The sequence below is a fragment of the Paroedura picta genome, chromosome 2 (assembly GCF_049243985.1).
Source record: "Paroedura picta isolate Pp20150507F chromosome 2, Ppicta_v3.0, whole genome shotgun sequence".
Classification (NCBI taxonomy): Eukaryota; Metazoa; Chordata; class Lepidosauria; order Squamata; family Gekkonidae; genus Paroedura; species Paroedura picta.
The window spans coordinates 120262369-120283365 of NC_135370.1; the positions used below are offsets into that span (position 1 = coordinate 120262369).

Below are 20997 nucleotides of genomic sequence, written 5' to 3' on the forward strand. Positions count from 1 at the left end.
TTGATTGTGTCCAAACTTCTGTGCTATGCAAGTATTTTCCTGCTTTTCCTGGCCCCTTAATCACTCCTATCTGAATGAGTTAAAGATGAACCTGTAGTTGTCTTCAGTTGCCATCTCTTCTCCCAATCTGCTTCATGTGTTTGGGGAGATGCTTGTAGAAAGTCAGTGAATGTTCTGAATAGGGTCCAGGCAGCCAGTTCCAACATAGTCAAGGTAGCTCAGTGAGTATAGCACTTGCCTTAAAGCCATAGTTTTATGAGCTCAAGGCTGGCTGGGGTCTTTTTTCTCCAAGCAGGAGTTTTATCTATTTATTCTGCTTTTGAACATCTTGTGTGTTTTTTTAAATACATCATATTTAAAAACATGTGATTTTCAAAAGTAAAAAAAAATAAATTAAACTCCTGTATTGGGGAGGGGGGGGGAAGACCCACAACCAGCCTTGAACTCATAAAGTTGTAGTTGCAAGCTTACTAACTGAGCTAACTTGGTTATGTTGGAGCTAGCTGCCTGTGGCCCCATTCAGAACATTTACTGACTTTTTGCAAGCATTCCCCCCTCCAACATGTGCAGCAGATTGGGAGAAGGGAAAAAGTACCTGCACATATTTGTTTTTTAAACAAACAAATCCCAGTGTAGAACATCCTTCACTTTTTAAAAACAAGACCAGAATGAGGCTGGCCCTGGGGAGTGTTTCTCTCCCTCCCCTGCTGAAGCCCGTGAAGGAATAAACAGATCATCTTTACTTCTGATAGTAATGCTTATCAGTTCACCTAAGGAGGAAGCCCTGCAATGAAACCACCAGAAGTTAAAGGGGCTGCTCCTGTTGGAAAACAGCCAATCAGCAGAGACCAATCAACAGACCAATCAACCAAAGAAAAAAGTCTAGTTGATTAATGTTTTTCCAGTTTCCAAGGAGAAGAGTCTATCTGGGTTGAGATTACAGCAGGTGGATTAATACTCTTTCCAGTTGTGTGAAATGATTGTTATAGATCTCTGGCAAGATCTGAGACTGATTCAAAAAGAAATCAGTGGTACCAAGCCCCCCAAAAACCTGTGGGTGCAGAATCAGCCCTGGACACCACCTAAGTGTTGCACACCCATACAGCCAGCCCAGGGTAAGTCATCCACTGATTCACGAGCTGAACCAGGCCTGTGCACTGGGGCCAAGCCCTGAGGGGACAGCAATTCTCCCACAAGTCATGCCCTTGGCAGAGAGGTTGCAGGTGGGCATCACCATCTGGTTGCATCTTCTCTGAGATAAACCTGGCCTGTATCAATGGCCCCTGGATAAAAGGCAGCATTGATCTCCTGAATGCCAAGCTCTTTCAATGAAAGCATAAACTTGGCAAAGAAGTGCTGAGCTACAGGCCAACAGACACGGCCAGAGGGAACAGTGGGGGTAAGTGGCTGAGAAAGAGGAGACACAGCCTACCATCTCTTTCACTAAGAGCCCAACCAGGGAGAAGCCCCACTACTGGTTGTCAGTAGTGAACTGGGATGCCAGATGTGCAGTGGCAGAGGATTTGGCTGAGCTGATAGTGAGGGATTCCCCTGCCAAGTCCCCTGAGCCTGTTGATCCCCTGGAGCAGGGGCAGTCAACCTGTGGTCCTCCAGATGTCCATGGACTACAATTCCTGTGAGTCCCTGCCAGAAAACGCTGGCAGGGGCTCATGGGAATTGTAGTCCATGGACATCTGGAGGACCACAGGCTGACTACCCCTGCCCTGGAGCACTGTCCATGCAAGGCTGTCATTGGGCCCAACTTCTCTTGAATGGCTGTGTGTCTTGAGTCCACCTAACACCCAAACCTCAGTGGGGGAGAGTTCACAATCAGGAGGGTATAAAATGTGGGTCTTCAGCCAAGGCATCCAGTAACTAAGCCCCAAACCCCCATTGGTTTGCAGCTTTGCAAACATTTTAACTGAGTGGAGACTGTCTGGAAATGTATCCATTCACTAATTGCCACAAGCAACATGGAAGTTCGTGGAATTTTCATGCTATTGGCTGGGTCACAAGCATTGCTTCACAAGTTATGAACTGCCCAGAATTTGTGAACTTTAGTTCATGAGCTGGTTCATGCTCATCCCTAGATAGCAGATTTAATGTCCTATTGGACAACAGAAATCAGATACAACAAAGCTTATTCCATTGAGTTAATCATACATTCAGACTAGTTGAAGAGGCCAATGTTATGTGATTCACAGTTCCATCTTAAACAGAATTACACTCTTCTAAGTCCACAGAAGGCTTAGACGGGTTTAACCATCTTTAGGATTGCACTGTTAAGTGCAAGGGCCCTCATTTGAGAGGTATTCATGAATCCTTCTTTCCTAAGCTAAGGAAGATGGGTGGTTGGAGCTTGTCTCCATGTCAGAAAGGAAGCTTGGTTTTTAAGCCCCAAAAGAAGAGACACCAGGAAATATATTAGAGGAGACAATAGGCAAGATGCTAGACCAGAGGGAGCACCTATGCTCATACTGGTCTTTGAAAATATCTCTATGTCCCCTAGACAAGGGGATGCAAAGTCCTGAGCTACCATGATTAAGGTGACCATATTTTAACATTGGTATAGCGGGACACCATTGACCCGGGGGGGGGGGGGGTTCTTGATTAAAAATTTGGTCTATATGGAGCAACAAAAAGCTTCATAGAATGCAAAAATAGTATTGTAATATATATATATATATATTTAATATCAACATAAGTACAATTTGCCAGGTGCCTCCAGATGTCCCTCCAAAAGTGGGACAATCTGGTCACCTTAACCATGATGCATGGCTGAGCATCTGTGTGAGTACCCTGGATCTGCACAGTCAGCTTCCTCAGGCAACGATCATTAAAAGCTCTGCAGCTCATTACTTATATCTTGACTGGTGGCAGCTGCAGTGTTAATACTAGAAGATACAATGGAGGCAAAAAATATGGTGTGTTTTTTTAATTGAACCAATTCAGGTGAGGGTAGAAAAACACAAGCTTTTCAGATTAATGGAAAATTCATCAGGCTCCATAAGATGGTCATCAAACGCTAACCGTTTAGCATGTTATCAGTGGTTCAAAAGCTAGGTCACAAATGACGTTTGCATTTGACAGAGAGTATTCTCAGGAAACACACTGGAGGCAGCAGAAATGCCTTAGGAATCCCTCACCCTAATCTGAACCATTCTTTGCAGACAAATATTTAGTTTTAAGGTGATGACCAAGAAGAAAAAGAGAAAGGTTTTGCTGAGAACAGCTTTTGCTCAAGAAGGGGGAACCTTCCTTTTTCTCTGTCTTTAGATGCCAGGCACACTGCTTTTATAACTTGTTGTATCACTGCTTGGCTTTATAAATTCCCACAACACAAAAAAACAGTGGTTTTAAATAAATATTCTAACAGAAAAAGAGAGAACCTGTCCCAGGCTATCAAAATCAGTTAACAATATATTGATATAATCTCTATTTTAATGATAAATGAATCAACCAGAAAGGCCTCTAGATTTTGTTCCATTTTCAAAGTAGACCTTTCACTAGTGGTATCTGGACAAAGCTCTTACATACCTGCGAGCTGAAGGCCTAGCATAGAATTTTGATTACAACTTGGAGTTGGTTGAAATATTGAAAACTTCTAGGATAAGTTTCAAAATCACAGGAGGAAACAACCACCGAAAAAAGGTCTACTTTGAATAGAGATTGTATAAATATATTGTTAACTGATTTTGATAGCCTGGGACAGGTTCTCTCTTTTTATAAATTCCCAGGCACTTGCCATGTGCACAGAATTGATAAGTAACCAAATGTAATAGTGGCATGACAATTCAGAAAGTGGTACTCAACATTAGCCACTAGGTGGCATTGAGCATGAAAATGCCAGAAATAACTTCCCAAACAAACAAAACAAAACAAACCATGGCTGCAGTCTTAAACATGCTTAAATTGGGATTATACCTGCTAAATCCTGTAGTGCTAACTTCTGTATAAACACACTTAAGCGTATCCTCCAGCATTTCACAGATGAAAATAGGAACACGCTTATAAACTCTTGTTTTCATATTAAGTAGCACCTCTCTTACTAACTATATGGATTAAGGCCACCTCATCTTTTATAACATGGGATTTGGTGAAATGGAACCCACCTATAAGCTGCCTGTGCTATTCAGGACCAATTGCAAAGTAACTCCACATAACTTCCACCCTCTCCAACATCAGTTGATACTGTACAAATGAGCCAGTGTGGAATAGTGGTTGGGTCCAGGAGAACCAGGTTCAAAACTCCTCTTTCCCATGGCAGTTTGATGAGTAAACCTAGTCCAGTTATACACTCTCCAACTAACCTAGCTCACGGGGGGGGGGGGTTATGACAAGGCAATGGAGAAGGGGAGAGTGTTGCAAGTCATTTGTTGTAAGGATCATTGTTGTTGTTAGGTGCGAAGTCGTGTCCGACCCATCGCGACCCCATGGACAATGATCCTCCAGGCCTTCCTGTCCTCTACCATTCCCCGGAGTCCATTTAAGTTTGCACCTACTGCTTCACTGACTCCATCCAGCCACCTCATTCTCTGTCGTCCCCTTCTTCTTTTGCCCTCGATCGCTCCCAGCATTAGGCTCTTCTCCAGGGAGTCCTTCCTTCTCATGAGGTGGCCAAAGTATTTGAGTTTCATCTTCAGGATCTGGCCTTCTAAAGAGCAGTCAGGGCTGATCTCCTCTAGGACTGACCGGTTTGTTCGCCTTGCAGTCCAAGGGACTCGCAAGAGTCTTCTCCAGCACCAGAGTTCAAAAGCCTCAATTCTTTGACGCTCGGCCTTCCTTATGGTCCAACTTTCGCAGCCATACATTGCAACTGGGAAGACCATAGCCTTGACTAAACGCACTTTTGTTGGCAAGATGATGTCTCTGCTTTTTAGGATGGTGTCTAGATTTGCCATAGCTTTCCTCCCCAGGAGCAAGCGTCTTTTAATTTCTTTGCTGCAGTCCCCATCTGCAGTGATCTTGGAGCCCAGGAAAATAAAATCTGTCACTATCTCCATTTCTTCCCCATCTATTTGCCAGGAATTGAGAGGGCCGGATGCCATGATCTTTGTTTTCTTGATGTTGAGTTTCAAGCCAACTTTTGCACTCTCTTCCTTCACCCGCATCAACAGGCTCTTTAGTTCCTCTTCACTTTCTGCCATTAGAGTGGTATCATCTGCATATCTGAGGTTGTTGATATTTCTCCCTGCAATCTTGATCCCAATTTGTGACTCCTCTAATCCCGCATTTCTCATGATGTGCTCCGCATACAAGTTAAATAGGCAAGGCGACAGTATACAGCCTTGCCGAACTCCTTTCTCAATTTTGAACCAGTCAGTGATTCCATGTTCAGTTCTCACTGTTGCTTCTTGACCTGCATATAAATTTCTCAAGAGACAAATAAGATGCTCTGGTATTCCCATCTCTTTAAGAACTTGCCACAATTTGTTGTGCTCCACACAATCAAAGGCTTTAGCATAGTCAATGAAGCAGAAGTAGACGTTCTTCTGGTACTCCCTAGCTTTCTCCATGATCCAGCGTATGTTGGCAATTTGATCTCTAGTTCCTCTGCCTCTTCGAAATCCTGCCTGTACTTCTGGAAGTTCTCGGTCTACATATTGCTGGAGCCTAGCTTGTAGGATTTTGAGCATAACTTTGCTAGCATGAGAAATTAGTGCAATGGTGCGGTAGTTTGAACATTCTTTGGCATTGCCCTTCTTTGGGATCGGAATGTAAACTGACCTTTTCCAATCCTGTGGCCATTGTTGAGTTTTCCAAATTTGCTGGCATATTGAGTGTAGCACTTTTACTGCATCGTCCTTTAAAATTTTGAAGAGTTCAACTGGAATGCTGTCACCACCACTAGCTTTATTGTTGCTCAGACTTCCTAAGGCCCATTTGACTTCACATTCCAGGATGTCTGGCTCCAGGTCAGTAACTACCCCACTGTGGTCATCAGGGATGTTAAGCTCGCTCTTGTATAGCTCTTCTGTATAATTTTGCCACCTTTGTTTAATCTCTTCTGCTTCTGTGAGGTCCCTACCATTTTGGTCCCTTATCATACCCAACTTTGCATGAAACGTTCTCTTCATATCTCCAATTTTCTTGAAAAGATCTCTGGTCCTCCCCATTCTATTGTTTTCTTCTATTTGTTTGCACTGTTCATTTAAGAAGGCATTCTTATCTCTTCTAGCTTTTCTCTGGAATTCTGCATTCAATTGGGTGTATCTTTCTCTTTCTCCCTTGCCTTTCACTTCCCTTCTCTCCTTAGCTATTTGTAAAGCTTCCTCAGACAGCCATTTTGATTTCTTGCATTTCTTTTTCTTTGGGATGGTTTTAGTTGCTACCTCTTGTACAATGTTGCGAACCTCCGTCCATAGTTCTTCAGGCACTCTGTCTATCAGATCTAATTCCTTAAATCTATTTGTCACCTCTACTGTGTATTCATCGGGGATATGATTTAGTTCATACCTGAGTGGCCTAGTGCTTTTCCCTACTTTCTTCAATTTAAGCCTAAATTTTGCAACAAGAAGCTGATGATCTGAACCACAATCAGCTCCTGGTCTTGTTTTTATTGACTGGATAGAACTTTTCCATCTTTGGCTGCAGAGCACATAGTCAATCTGATTTCTGTGTTGACCGTCTGGTGATGTCCATGTGTAGAGTCGTCTCTTGGGTTGTTGGAAAAGAGTGTTTGCTATGACCATTGTATTCTCTTGACAAAATTCTACCAGCCTGTGCCCTGCTTCATTTTGTACTCCAAGGCCAAACTTGCCTGTTATCCCGGTTATCTTTTGGCTTCCTACTTTAGCATTCCAATCCCCCATGATGATAAGCACATCATTTTTGGGCGTTGCTTCTATAAGGTGTTGTAGGGCTTCATAGAACTGATCAACTTCATCCTCTTCAGCAGCAGTGGTTGGGGCGTAGACCTGGATCACTGTGATGTTGAATGGTTTGCCTTGGATTCGAACTGAGATCATTCTGTCATTTTGGGGATTGTATCCCAAGACTGCTTTTCCTACTCTCTTATTGATTATGAAGGCTACTCCATTTCTTCTGCGAGATTCTTGTCCACAGTAGTATACCTGATGGTCATCTGAATTAAATTCACCCATTCCTGTCCATTTTAGTTCACTGATTCCTAAAATGTCGATGTTCAGTCTTGTCATTTCTTGTTTAACCACGTCCAGCTTGCCTTGATTCATGGATCTGACGTTCCAGGTTCCTATGGAATAAAAATCTTTACAGCATCGGACTGTCTTTTCGCCACCAGTTACTTCCACAACTGAGCGTCCTTTCGGCTTTGGCCCAGCCGCTTCATTCATTCTGGCGCTACTCGTACTAGCCGTCTGCTCATCCCCAGTAGCATATTGGACACCTTCCGACCTGAGGGGCTCATCTTCCGGCGTCATATCGTTATGCCTATTGGAACTGTCCATAGAGTTTTCATGGCAAAGATACTGGAGTGGTTTGCCATTTCCTTCTCCAGTGGATCACCTTTTGTCAGAGCTCTCAGCTATGACCTGTCCGTCTTGGGTGGCCCTGCACGGTATAGCTCATAGCTTCACTGAACTACGCAAGCCCCCTTGCCACAACAAGGCAGCGATCCTTGAAGGGGGGTAAGGATCATAATGAATCTATATACCGGTAAATAAAGTTTATCTGCTGTTTTTCTCAGAATTTAGAAATATATATAATTCCCAAGCAACAGGCTATATTTCATGGTCATTTTGTACCCAATGAAGAAGCAAGCTCCCAATGAGCTCACTCTGGTCCTTGTAGTCACCTGCACCCCCAAATGGTTTCAGATGACCTTTAGGACAGCCATTTTCATAACCAATGATCTGGTGTTTTTTGCACCTATGCAGCCAAACAAACCCTATAACATACTACATCTGCTTTCTCCACATGCATGCTACATTTATTCCACCTCCTTAGCATCACCCCCCAAATCAAGAGGAGGATACAAGAATATCCCTGGATTCTTCTGTGAAATATTGGAAGATGTTATTTGGGGCATCATAACAAGGTTTTAGATTGAAACATGCACAAGTGCACAGAGAGAGCAATTCCCCCCCCCCACATGTCATCAGAGTGACTTACAGGACAGATACATTCCAGAGGGTGAGTCCTGTTCATTAATTGCAACAAAAACAAATAAGGGTCACTTTAAGGATGCTGAAATAAAAAAAAGGTGTGGCACTATTTTAAAAATAATATAAAACTACATGGAAGCTATTTGCAGTGCAGGCAAAGGAAGAAAATGCTCTTCCAGCTTATTTGAAGGAAGTAGGTAAAGCATTTTTCTTTCAGCATTAAAGTGTCAACCTAGAAAAGTGGGAAGCCCCCAGGCAAATGGATATGAAACCCAATAAACTGGATAAATGCTGGAAAATCCCATAGCACCCCATTTCTATCACCACTGAAGAATGCACCTCTTAAGGTTATGCTGGGACCAGTTAAAATGTGCAGTTAAAACTTTATTCTTCATCATTCAACTCCAAACCCTGCCCTATTTGCACAATTCAAAAAAGCTCCGAATCCAAATGAAGTTATTTCTGACTTTAGCAAACAGACAGGAACCTTCCAATCTAGCCATCATTTTGGTGTCTTACAATCTGGTTTCAATTTCCCTGGGGGCTGCAGAAAGGGCTTGGAAAGCAAGCATCAAGGAATCAGCATCCACAGCTATGTGTGTGACAAGGATGGTGAACAACTTCTCACTTAATAGACTCATGCACATTGACCTCTTTCATCAACCATTGGTCATCCTACTGACTTTGACACTTTTCTAATTACAGGTCCTCATTGCCAGAATCATTCTTCTATGTGAGACAGTATATGTCCTAGGCAGGCTGGGGAAATGGTTTGCTCGTTTATATTGGCAGACAGGCAGGGCAGATGGGGGAACACAAGGCCACAAGTACTATTGTAACAGGCAGACAGAACTAACCAGTCCACAGGTCAGCAGGAGATGGAGAGAAATATTTTGTTTACATTAGCTGGTCGGCAGGCAGAAATGCAGAGGAAGAACAAGGGCACATGCCAGGCTCCCCCTGTTCAGCAGTCAGGGGAAATGGGCAATTGTGTGTGTGTGTGATTCCCAAAAGACTTCTTAAGATATTTAAAAGAAGACAGAAGCAGGGTCACTGGCTTCATAAATACCCCATAATACACACATACACCAAACCAGATGAGAGGAACTGCTGCTGAGGAAAGATTAAATCAGTTCTTTATTTTGAAAGAACTACTGATTCATGATCTTTCAATTGCCATAATTCATGTGAAAGCATTATGCAGCTGCAGCTTCTCCCCCCCCCCAGCAGTTTTTAACACTTTAGGAGAAAGATGAACAAACCAAATAATACCAGGGCCTTGATGCGGGGACAGGATGTAGCAAACCACCTCTGAGCATCTCTTTCCTTGCAGCCAGACAAGCTTCAGATCGCCTGGCTATATTTACACTCATGCCATACAATAAATAAATAATCTGATACGAAAATTTGGTAGACTGGAAGAAAGATGCTGAAACCAGTCAAGCAGAATGATGAAGGTGGGGATCAATGTATGTGTCTGAGTTTCACTGTCCTTGCCTATATACTTCATTTTTTAAAACAAAGCCTTCTGCCCTTTGAGGATCCTAAGGCAGGAGCGAGATGCTCTTGGCTGCTGTGTCCACTCTGTAAATCAGAATGTTAATTACCTAGAGAATGCTTTCACCTCTCGGGCTGAAATTTGGGTGGGGGGGAGGGAATCCATTGTGTGAGGAATGCAATCCCTGAGCATTTCATCCGAGTTGGGTGGAAGTGGTAAATTTAGAAATGTGCTTTCCATTAAACCCCGGAGAAGTAACTATCAAGAAATTTAATCCCAGTCTTAGAAGGCATGGAAGCTGAAGTTTACAAGATCCTAAGGTAAACTCACTGTGTTTTGTATATTTTTACTGTTTTTCAGGAGAAAATAGACAACTCATTGTAGAGAGAGTCAGTGTGGCTCAGTGATTCATCTCAGATCAGGATCTGAGACACTCCCCCCTCTACAAAGGAGGCCTGATGGGTGATCTTCAGCCAATCATGCATGCTCAGCTTAACCCACCTCATAGGGTTGTTGTGAGGATAAAATGGAGGAGATGTAAGCCTCTTTGGAGCCCCATTGGGAAGAAAGGCAGGGTATAAGCAAAGTAAAATAATATTTAAAATTGCACTCATTGAAAATTATATCCAATACTATTTGTTCAACATTAAAGCTATTAAATGTGAGCACAGCCCTGTACCAAAGTCCAGTACATTTCTATGCCATGGACAGTATTGTCATAATTACATTAAAATAAACTTAGAATGAATGAATATTAATTTGTCAGTCGTCCACTCCCTGCTGGTCTCGTCACCTATAAGTCATCTGTGTGAAAGAAGTTATGAGTTGCAGGGTAGAAGCAGAATCAAAGCAGTCACTCCGAAATGGCCAATGTGTCTCTCAGTCCTCCTCTCCCCTTCTTGGCAGTTGCTCCCCTGCATCCAAAGAGCAGCAAGCAGTCGCAGAAATACTTGGGCTTCAGATGTCCCCAAACAGTGCATGTTCATCAACACGGAATTTAGCTAAGCTGTCATATATTACCCTTTTACTCAACCGCATTCATTCCCTAACTAATGAACTGGTAACTGGTTATTAATCACAGACCTGCTGCTATTAATTGGTGCCCCTCCTTGGAGAAGGGGCTTACTGCTGAGTTCAGTGAGCCTAATTTAATTGCTTGAACGGCACACTTCTGAACTTTGATTAATAAGGTTTGCTCAGGAGTAAGGTCCCCTGCGTTTAATGGGACTCCCGGTACACATGAAGCACTGCAGTTTTAAATATGCCTGAATTTCTCTGAATTGCGCTTCTTACGTGCAAGCAAAACATTCAAGCAAAATCTTTAAAATACCATTCAAAGGAGCAATATTTTCTGCTCATTTTTTAAAAAGAAAAGGTGCTATTTTCATTAAATAGCTTCATACCATCAACCATACCAAAACCCTTATTCTATCCACATGCCATTATTAAGTACTTTTACAGCCCATTCATTTTGCAAGGAGAATTGACTTGGAGGCCTAAATCTTTTGCACTGATATCAGGAGCGCCTAAAGGTGCTTAGTTTTGACTACCTCTGTGCCCTTCATTTCAGAAAGCCAGACACTTTCATAGCTGTCTTCTTGAGCTAGGGTCTAAATAAAAGATGGTTCTGGAGGACTGCAATTGCACAGAGGTACACAAAACTGATTTCTGTCAGCGTACATATGTCTAACATTTTGCTGGGGCCCAGCCATGACTTCCTTCAGCAGAAATCAAAGAGCTGCATCATTATAAGTGTAAATAATTAGCAGGGGGAGGGGGCAGAAAGAGAGAGGGAAGGGAAGAAAATGTTTGATGACTCCCGGTTCCCCTTACACAGTCTAAACAAATATTTATTTAAATTACTCCGAATGCCCCAGTCTTTTATACGTATCCCAGAAGAGCGTCATAAAACATCTACAAACAGGATTCCATTAACCTTTGCTGCCCTGAGTTAGAGGAGCATATTTCAACAGCAGTTAAATTGAAGTTTAATAAACTTGCAGCCTCTGTCAGCTCCCTCTTCCCTCCTCCCCCCACTCCTCCCTCTACCTCTGTCTCTCAAGCATGACTTACTGCACTGGCCTTCTGTCTGAACAGCAGCTGCCAATATGGGGGACTCATTAGCACCACTCAGGCTTCTGATCTGAATGGCAAAGCACCACAGAGTGTTCCATCCATCATAGCTCTAAATGGCAGCTACAATGTCACACCTCTTATTTCTTCTGTGAGGAGAGGAGCCTTCTCTTTGAAGAGCTCTCCCACTTCCCCCTCTGCTATTTCCCTCCCGTCTCAGACTTATACTTGGACAGCCAGAGGGACCGAAGGAGCTGGAAACAGGAATGGCCTCTCTGGGCAGCAGGTCCAAGAAGCATGGCTGCTCCCGTCTAATCCAGAATCGCTGACAAATTTCACACACAAAGCACTATGAAATAAAAAAATATATATTCAGGTGGGCAGGACAAATTTTGAATCCAGTGGCACCTTTCACACCTGCAAAATCTTAATCAAGGTATAAGCTCTCATGTGCTGTGTACATTTACTAATTCACGGCCCACCCTCTGGCTGTATTTGTGGGTTTGTAATTCCCATTTCATTGTGTCTGAGGAAGCATGCTGTGTACACAAAAGTGTATACCATGAACATAGGTGTCACTGGATTAACAAAATGAGATTATACAATTTTGGGGACTGAATCAGGCATACAGGTAAACTGAAAAGCTACCTGGGGTAAAACAATCCAAGGGGTGTCATCTGCATGGGAAGGAACGTATATCTCCTTGTCAGCGGCTTCCAACTTGGCTGTTTTCCTAGAAAAGCATGTATATTCTAGGAGCCTCAATCAAAATGCGCTTCTTGCCCAGCTTGAGACACTAAGAAGCCATCCTTGCTCATTATCAGTCTAGAAACTGTTTCACAGGTAAAAGTATGTGTGAACAATGTCAAATTAGCATTCTTTGTGCTGACTGTGACTCTCACTGTTTTAATCCTTGGGGAGTTCTCAAGCTCTACATGTCTGATTAAATCATGAAAGCACCTATTTAGAAAAGAACTAGATTTACTGAGGATTTACCAATAATTGTCAATGAAACCAACCCTCAGAGACAAATGGGTCTGAAAAAGAAAACACCCTCTGGTGTGCTTGAAATTGTATTCTGTTTGGGCCAAAGAGATTGTTTGGGAATCCAGTTAATGGACCATCACACATCCCATTGGGCTCGTTTGCCGACACTCCTGGCTTTCTTCAACACCACAGAGATCTTTTGCACCCAGAGATGCCTAGACTGGCACAACTCTGGGCATTCTGTCCGGTTGTATAGAGAAGCTGAAGTTAAATCTCCTCAACTGTGGTCTGGTGGAGGGACTTCGTTTACTCTGAAGTTCCATTTGCCATATGACAAATGAAAAATAATTTCCCCCTAAGTTAGACTAGTTTATGCTCCTGGTGTGGGGAGTTAGTTGCCTTCCCTTATAGCACCTGGCTCAATATATTCACGTAAATTGCCTGAGATAATTTACTCCATAAGCTCCTTTAAGCACACCATCTATTCTTTTTATGGCATGCTGAGATCTAGAAAGCACTGTATAGGTAGGTACTGAGTGGGTCATTGAGGATCATACCATGAGACTGACTTAATGGCCCTTTGGTCCTTTCCAGCTTTGGGATGCTACGCATCTATGACTAATAGCTGTGCTCTTGAATTTTCAACCATTCAAAACTTACCAGGGAACTGTGCCTGCATTTATGGAGGGTGCCCTTTTCCTGTCCCTTGCTCAATACAGGGGAGGGGGATGATAAGTTCAAGCTTTTCCCTTCTTAAGTGGAGTGATTATTTCCTTTGACAGCTGATCCCATTCCCAACCTATGGAACAGCATCTCTACATAGTGGAAACATGCATAAATACAGATCTATACTGAAGTCTAAATAAATAAATAAATAAATAAATAAAATGCCTGGATAAAACCACACACAGTGCCACTTTGAGCACTGTGTTATACCATTATTGATGAAGAAAGACTGTGTAGTATAGTGGTCAGAGTATCAGGTTAGGACTTGGGACAACCAGGTTCAAATCTATTTTATTTATCTCCATTTGACCATGAAAGCTTGAGGAATGGCCTAGGGTCAGTCACATACTTTCAGCCTAAACTACATCACAGGGTTGTTGTGAGGATAAAAGAGAATATATGAGAACAACCGTAAACTGCTTTAGGCCCACAGTAAGGATAAAGGCAGGCTATGAAGTACACAGTGAATCAGGATGTTATTTTTTCTTGTTTCTTTTCTCTATCCAGATCAGTAATGCTAATGGTGGAGAAATGGTGATGGTGTACAAATATGGTCCTGGCCAAAGCATTCCTTAGGTCCGAGGGAGTTTGTGGAGGACTGGGGTGGGTGAAAGAAATAACAAGCATGTGCATGTAGTAATAGACAACTGGGATGCATGGAAACCAATGGAATTGCTTTGAAGTTTTTGAAAAGCCCATGTCAAGCTCCCCTCCCTGCCCATTTCCGTTTTCCCAACTGTTTTGAGATATGCCTATCTGCAGGGGTCTGGAAAGAATGAAATGAAGGAAGAAGGAAAAGAGATAAACATTTTAGATTCCAATAGATGAAAGATACTGGAATTTGTGGCAGGAAATCGAAGGGGGCAGGGATCTGGCCAGCTCTGGCAGTGGCTGATTCCCAAGCTACCGTCAGCATCCAGAGCAGGAGAAATTTTGGAAAGGAGAGCAATCTGAATTGTTGCCGTCTTCATTTGTTAAAGCTGCACACTGCCTCTTTCTAAGCTTCACAGACAATTAAATCAGAAGCAGGCAAGAAGTTGGAAAGAGCAAGCTGGTGGGGGTTGTGTCGAGAGGGGAATATGTGGAGGGTGGAGATGACTGTTCTCGTCCATTTTCCTCACAAGACTCCACAGCATCCTACGCAGGTTATGGGAAATGTCTGGGAAAACAGTTTCACTTCAGGGAACGGAGTGTTTTCTGAGATTAATCACTTTTGCCCTAAAGGCACAGAAAAACATGCCTTTATCTGTCCACTAAAATATGCAAATATAAAGAATTATTTTGCCTCTAGTAGCAGATTTCAGGAGTGACAAACAAGTTGAGAATCCCATAGGGGTAACCATGTTAGCTTCTTGCAGCAAAGGTTATTGTCATGTGACATCTTTAACAGATATTTGGGGGCATTGGATTTCTTCAAAAAACTCCATAAGGGCATTTCCAGATTCATTGATCACAAGGGGGAAAAACAAGCATGGTGTCAGCTCTTTCTTTGAAATAAATGGGACATAACACTTCCATGATCGTGAGAATTGCTTGGATTAGAATAATGGCTGTGTAGCCCTGAATTTTGTCTCTTCCTGGTACCACCAAGAAATTCCCGGGCAGAACATGAAGGTGATGGCCATTTCTGGCAGTTAGTTGGATGCTCAGAACTGCTTAACAAGGATGTTTGATTGATGTTTCTTTGATGCACAGTTCGGCCTTGTTCAACATTCATTGCACCCAGTGCTGAATCATGTTTGGGCAGTGGACTCACACAACTGGGACATTCACAGCTCTACTCTGGCTTAGTTTTCTCTGAATTCACAGAGGGACAAATAATGTTCATCTGCTTCCTCAGGCATATTAGCCTCAATTTACAGAAGGTTCTTCCCCCAAACCCTCAGAGCTGCTTCACCTAGCACTGAATCCCTTACACAAACTATGTTTCCATGCATCTTCAGAAAACAAAAATATGGCATCTTAAGGACCAAGAAAAGTTATCACCTTTCTAGACAAAAGCCAAAGAGACAAAAAATATATTATTATAAATTGGTATAAAGCAGCAAAGGAGAAACCTTGTAAATTGTGCCACTGTGGTCAGTTTCTCTCACTATCTCTATATAAATCTCCTTTACAACAGAAACTGCATGAAGCCTGAGCACAAATCTGCATGTGCCTGTTTAAACCCCACTTGACTGGCAGTTCCTGAAAGGTGTAGATGTGTAGAAATGTGTTGATTGCATGTGGAAACATACCCAGGGTACTTGCAGAGGTGCCGTCTGTGCAGTGAGTTCTTCATGTGTGAAACAACCATCCAATGAACAACCATAGCTATTCTTTTAACATGACCAGAAACATTCCTCCGTCCAGAGAGAGAGAGGGGGGCCTGTTCTAGGTACACCGCAGAAGGAGGTGGGAGCGAGGTAGCAATGTCCTAGGGCAGCAGAATGGGCCAAACCACTCAGGCTGAAAGCATGGGGCCACGTTTTGAATGCTCCCAGAAAACTCAACTAGAACAGTGGGCCTGGATTAGGCCTTTTCTACTTCACTTGCTAGATCGTTATTTGAAGGATGTTTTTCACATGGGAGAACATTCAAATAAGGAACTATGGATTGCAGTTTTCAGGAGTACAGTCTATTCAACCACCATGGGATAAGCAGAAAATGACAGATGGATTTCATGACTATTTAACAGGGATTGCCTAGCACTTTGTCATGGAAAACCATAACCATAACTTTTGCTACTAGACATATTCAGCATTCTAGAATTATAGAAACTAAGAAGAGCTAGATAAGACTTGAAAATCACTTAGCCAGATCTCAACAACGCTGCTCTTTCATATACAGCCCACTAATCAATAAGACTTATCTAGAAAGCAAGCAGACCTGACAGACCACATCTGATATCCACAGTGAAAGAAGCCCTTTTCCCCATCTTAAATTGGTAAGCGGTTACACTGACTCATGAATCCACCCTCTGAGCCTCCAGTATCCTTTAGCACAAATCCAACCTAAGTACTGGACCCTGCCTCCGATTGTGTCCCAACTGCATTCACCCAAGGAAAGAGTATCAACCACACCTTCATCAGCTTTAAAAGATATATGTTTACCATATCTCTGTTCCATGACTTTCCTGTCCAAAGACAAAAAGGGTCACTGTATCATAGCTAAATGGGATTTTTTGCCTATGCATCATACCAAGGTGGTATTTAATTACACAAATAAAAGCACATACAGGAAGTGGAGCCAATGGCCTTGCTGCCAATCTTGAGAAAAATGATATTAAACTAGAGGTGTACTACAGGGTTCCCTCTCCCCACTGCCAGTTTTTCCACATAAGTGTCACTGGTAATTCTGTTCAGATTTCAGCTCATCCAAAAGCTCACAAAATGATCTTATCCGGTATCTTTCAGCTCCACATCTGTAAAATTTGGAAAATAACACAGACCAATCTTGTAGGATTATTTTAAGGATTAATGAGGACTACAGAAAAAGTACATGAATGCATTCTGTACTACAGTATTATAAACCTTAGGCAGAAGTTTGATTTTGCAAAGTGCTCACAACCATCCCTTCTGAGTTTGCATCCAGGCCAGTGCAGGCCATCCTAGAATGAGTCTGCAAGAATCAGAGCCACAGAACATGGGTGGCAGAGGTGTGACTTCCAGGAGCAAGCTCAGCATGCCAGCCTAGCCATGATATCTCCTGAGCTCCCAACTGACATCCCGACCTGCAGAATTATTCATTTCCCAGCATGAGACCTCAATGGACAGTCACATGTGAGGCTTTTCTGCCCTTACATGCCCCTGCTGCCAGCAGCTCTGAAGCCAAATCCAAGATGGCACCACAACACATAATCTAGGATTTAATTTAAATATTTAGCAGAGGACATAAAGACTCAGCCTGATCTAGCAAAGCCGTTAGAAGAAGAGTTGGTTTTTATACCTCACTTTTCACTACCTGAAGGGGTCCCCAAATGCCTTACAAACACCTTTCCCTCCTGTCCTCACAACAGAACCCTGTGATGTAGGTGGGAATGAGAGATCTCGAAGAGAACTGTCCTGCAAGAACAGCCCTGAAAGAACTGTGACTGGCCCAAGGTCACCCAGCTGGCTGCATGTGGGGGAGTGGGGAATTAAACCCGGTTCTCCAGATGAGAGTCTGCTGCTCTTAACCACTACAACATGCTGGCTCTTAATCCAGGGTTAATCAGGAGTTCTTGAATAACTGAACTCAATGGAATTCTAAGGTTGCAGTTCTAAGTACAATTATTTAAGCAAAAGACACACTGAACTAAATAGCATTTATTCTAAACCTGCATCTGTTTGGGCTGCCAGTTACCTTCAAACAAAGCAGCCTGCTTCATTGTCAGAAGTACACATAAAAACACTGACACATTGTCAGACTGTACACTCACGCTTTTCTTTATGAGTTGTCTAATACAAAGAAACTACTCTGTGAAATAAGAGAGAATGGTTTATCAGTGCTCAAGTCTGCTTTTTAAAAAAAGCAATAGTATTGACAGGATAAGTAAAGAATGCACTATATGGCATGAACATAAAGAAAAGCAGAGTTCTTCTTACCCTGCTTCTTACTAGTCAGAGGAGTCTCAGAGTGCCTTATAATCACCTACCATTCCTCTTTCTACAACAGACACTCTGTGAGGTAGGTGGGGCTGAGAGAGTTCTGACAGAACTGCTCTGTGAGAACAGTTCTAATGGGACTGTGACTAGCCCAAGGTCCCCCAGCTGGCTGCATGTTGAGGAGCAGGGAATCAAACCTGGCTCTCCAGATTAGAAGTTGCAGCTCTTAACCACCACACCAAGCTGTCAAGAGACTTATTTGGTTCCCGTGTTGCTAGTCACATTAGATTCATACCAAATGAAATTGGCTATATCAATAAACCCATGTTTGTTGAAGCAACAGATTGCTTCAAAGGCTCTGATTCTGACAGCAGCAGCTAAACTGTATTACAGAAATGCAGGAAATTATGCAGACTCTTGATTATTTATTTTGGATTCCAAGGAAGTGCAAATGTGTCCCACAGAAAACATGAAAATACATTGGTTTGTGCTGCATTTCTGTTTCTAAAATGTATGTCTATGAAGGGAACAGAGAGTATCATTCTGCTTAGGGTTGCACTGTTAAATAGTTTCTTTCTAATGAACCAGCTCAGAATCTTGAAGCTTGATCCAAGATCCTGCAGTCTGTCCTTTGAATTAATACAAAATTCACCTGATAGTCTGACCCACTTTATTGTTTTGAAGACTTCAAATGCTAAGGAGACCACAACCAAGATTAGGCTTTCCCAACCAGGTTTTCATGAAACTTTGGAGTGTCTTGATGGCCCTGAAAGGTTTTCCCAAATAGGTGTGAGTTAATTAATCTTTATATATTTTTAAATCTGTTAAACATTCACCATGTGATATGGCCATATACGGTCATGTCAACACACCCTCCCCCTCCCAAAATGTCCAATGATGGGTCTGGACGTTGTAGATGCTTACATTCCTGCATTTTTTCCCCAACACCAGCTCACCATAAAACATGAGGCAGTTACTTCACCACCACCCCTCGCACAGACACATCCCTTTTCCACAAGGCCTGACACACATTAAACTGTTTTACCTGCTTTCCCCCTAGGGGAATTCTGGCGATTGTAGTTCTAAAGAATTCTTGGGCCTGTTGTTCTGTGTATCTGTAAAAGAGGTTTTCTCAGCACATTCACTAAACCACCATTGCCACAAATTCTTTGGAAAAAGGATAACACGTCTGAGGACGTGTGCACACACAGGAAATCTTACACCTTGGATAAAATTTAGTGCCACTAGACTCAGACTTCCTTCTGCTGCTTCAGACCAACCCGGCTACCCACCTGAATCTATCTATTTTCGTGATATAAAAAGATTATAACTTTGAGGGTATAGACGAGCTCTTGGACTTCCCTACATGAAAAAGAAATATATTGTAAGGCACCCGTCGGGAGGGGAAGAGTATGAATTAAACAAACAAACAAACAAACAGATCCTGACTCTCATCTTTATTATATTGAAGCCACCAGCATTCAGTATGAGGCCTACTATGGCACCAGCATGACAGATAAATCAGAAGGCCTCCTTGCTGCCATTTTTTTGATGACCAGAGCCCCCAGTCCCTCCTGCAAGGAAATGCATCATGTGGAAAGGAATAAGTCTGCTGTCTGGGAAGACGGCAAAGGAGCTCTCCCGAAGCCCGCAGTCCCTTCACTTGGGAGGCTGAGCCGTGGAGCCTGGATTGATTCGCAACTTGTTTTGAACCTCCCCGGAAAGGCAGCCCCTGAATCACTCCCGCTCGTTTAGTCATGCAACCACACTGAAGGCGCATTCAAAGGGAGCACAGCATAAATAGCCGGCAGGCCCAGATCAGCCAGCCACCCACCCTTCAGATGTGCTGTCTGGTCCCCAGAACATCTTGCTGAGGATGGGGCGTTCACATGCAGCCAGATGCATTTGGGAAACACACACACAAACACAACTTTTCACCCAGTCAGAGTCTCCTCCATCTGTTTTGCAGTGGGTGGCTTTGCTTTCAAAGGCTGGAAGGGGTGGAGGGATGGGGAGGAAAGCCTTTTCTTCTCCCCTTCTTCTTCGTGTTGTTTTGGCTTTGGCAAACCCCTGACAGGGCTGTAGTGAGCAAAGCCCCCTCCCCCCCCAAAGCAGAGTTAATCCCCCAGCGGGGCAACTGGAAAATAAACAGGCCGAGTGGGGAAAGGAAACCCTTCTTCTTCCTGCCCGAGAACGAAAGAATGCACCGGCGCGAGGGGGAGTCTGGGCGGGAGGGCTCTCGGGACGCGGGGCTGCTTCCCACACGGTGCCTTTTACACGGACCCCAGAAGAGCCGCGGCTCAGTCAGGCGACTCCACCCCTGGGCGGACAACGCCACCGCGGCCAAGCAGGCGGCGCAGCAGGGCAAGTCCTACCTTCCAGGCCTGGCTTTGCGGGCACAGGGCGAGAGCTCCGGCGCCTTCCGCCCAGGCAGGCCCTCCGCCGAACCGCGGGCCACTCCGGCCGCCCCTCCTCGCCCTGCCGCCCCTCCTCTCCCGCTCGCGCGCGCGCTGCCAGAGCGGAAAAGGCGCGCCAAAAGTCAGCCGCGGCCCGAGGGAGCCGCGACGAGACTGGCAAGACCGAAGCGCAGCCGGCGGGCAGGCAGGGAGGAGCGGCGCCCCTCAGGGGGCCGCGAGTTCGAATCCTGACTCGGATCTTTTGGGGACGGCGGCTCCCCTTTTCTGCTCAGCAAATCCCTACCTCTTTGAAACATACATTGGGATCCTCCCATTTCTACAATCTTCCCTTTGCAGTTCGGGGCATGAATCCCCCCGCCCCCCTCCAGCTCATTTCAATGAGGAAGCACGTTCTCCTCTTTCTTCGGACGAAAGGAGCTTTGGTTGTCGAGAGCTCAGACCCGGAACATCCTGTCGATTTCTAAGGCGCTATGGAGGGCTAGCGGGGCCCTGTAATTTGGCGAGCGGGGTTTGATTCCCCACTCCGCCACCTTGGGCCAGTCACTGTTCTTCCACAGCTTTTCTGGTACAGCAGTTCTCTCTCAGCCCGCCTCCCTCACGGGGTGTTTGTTGTGAGACAAGAAAGATTATAAGCCGAATCTTGCTTT

General features: G+C 43.8%; 1 protein-coding gene across 3 annotated transcripts in view; it reads right to left on the reverse strand.

Annotated features, from left to right (window-relative positions):
- The window catches only part of ALX4 (ALX homeobox 4), a 114936-nt gene that overhangs the window by 40566 nt on the left and 53373 nt on the right, over window positions 1-20997 (reverse strand). The window contains exon 1 of one of the 3 annotated variants that reach the window (XM_077322241.1): window positions 20309-20462. The exons of the other annotated variants lie outside the window; for them this stretch is intronic. The gene's annotated coding sequence lies outside the window, so the exon portion shown is untranslated. Of the gene's footprint in view, window positions 1-20308; window positions 20463-20997 lie in introns of those variants that run through there. 3 annotated transcript variants of the gene reach the window in all.